We start from the raw sequence: 1,498 nt of genomic DNA on the forward strand, positions 1-1,498 counted from the left end.
GCCTCGACCTGCTGGGCAGGTGATCTTTCTGCCTCAGTCTTCCAAGTAGCTGGAATCACAGGCATGCATCACCACGCCTGGCTAAATTTTTTTTTATCTATTATAGAGACAAGGTCTTGCCACATTGCTCAGTCTGGTCTCGAACCCCTGAGTTTAGGCAATCCTCTCGTTTCTGCCTCCCAAAGTGCTGGGATTACAGGCATCGTTAAGGGAAGGAATTAGTTTGGTTGGGAACATCACAAAATAGATTGGGTAACGTTCAACCCATTGGACAAGTTTCTCATGAGGTCCTACTGTTCTTACACAGAGATGCATAAGACATGGGTCCAGCCAAGAAAAGGTACTTGGGGGAAGGGATGTGTTAGTGTGTGCAGGAATACACAGAGAATGGGGAACAGAAACAGACTGTGTAATTAAGTGCAAAATTGCATACGCCCAGAGCAGACAGTTTTTAGAACCTCTGGAATAAGACCAAACAGTTTAATACTAGGACTGGACTCCCAACCCCTGCCCACTCCTGTGACCAGAGAGTTGTCCTGAGACCATGAGAGGACAGAGGGCTGTAGGTCTGGGGCTCATTTCCACAGATTCCAGACATTTTTTTCTGCCAGAGTGTCTTCTTCCCTCTGCCTAAGACTCCTGAAACTGAGACTAAAGTCTTGGTGAATAGGGAAACTTCAGATGGTCTCTGCACTTCCCAGCCCGACAGATACAAGTCCTGAAAGGGAGAGGAGCACCAGGGCAGATACCCCAGGGGTAAGTGGGTTTAGCAGACCCAAGATGTCGTGGTTGAGAGCTGAAGTATCTAAAGTTTGGGCATATTTGGAAGTCAATGACAGTGAGAAGAGGGAGAAGGGGCTACAAGACTTGGGATTACAAGAAAACGGGGCAGCTACAACAATGATGACAATAATAGCTTTGTAAATTTGTATTACCGGGCAGGTGCAGTGGCTCACGCCCATAATTCCAGCACTTTGAGAGGCTGAGGCGAGAAGATTGCTTGAGCCCAGGAGTTTGAGGCCAGCCTGGGCAACACGGAGACCTTGTCTCTACAAAACAACCAACCAACCAACCAAAAACATTAGGTTGGTGGTGTAAGCCTGTATCTGAACTACTTGGGAGGCTGCAGCAGGAGGACGGTGGGAGCCCAGGAGGTCGAGGCTGCGGTGGCCGTGATGGTGCCACTGCACTCCAGCCTGGGCGACAGAGTGAGGCACCGACTCAAAACCAAACGAATTCATGTCACGCAGTTTACAGAAAGCCTCCCGTGCCCTAACTCTCACATCTCTTCGCAGGAGGACCAGGCTGGATGGAAGGCAGGGGTCGGGCCCTAATCCGAATCTCCAGTGCTTTCCGGGAGCCCCAAGGGTGAGAGGACAAGCATATGGCAAGACACCTGGAAATGGCCAGGCGTCCAAAGCCGTGGCGGGCAGGGGAGGCGTGGAGGAGCTGGAAAGGTGTGGGGGCCCCGCGAGCCCTGCCTGGAGCCACGTGGAAG

Source organism: Carlito syrichta, unplaced genomic scaffold (genome assembly GCF_000164805.1).
Source record: "Carlito syrichta isolate Samal-C Ts95f unplaced genomic scaffold, Tarsius_syrichta-2.0.1 Scaffold311678, whole genome shotgun sequence".
Classification (NCBI taxonomy): domain Eukaryota; kingdom Metazoa; phylum Chordata; class Mammalia; order Primates; family Tarsiidae; genus Carlito; species Carlito syrichta.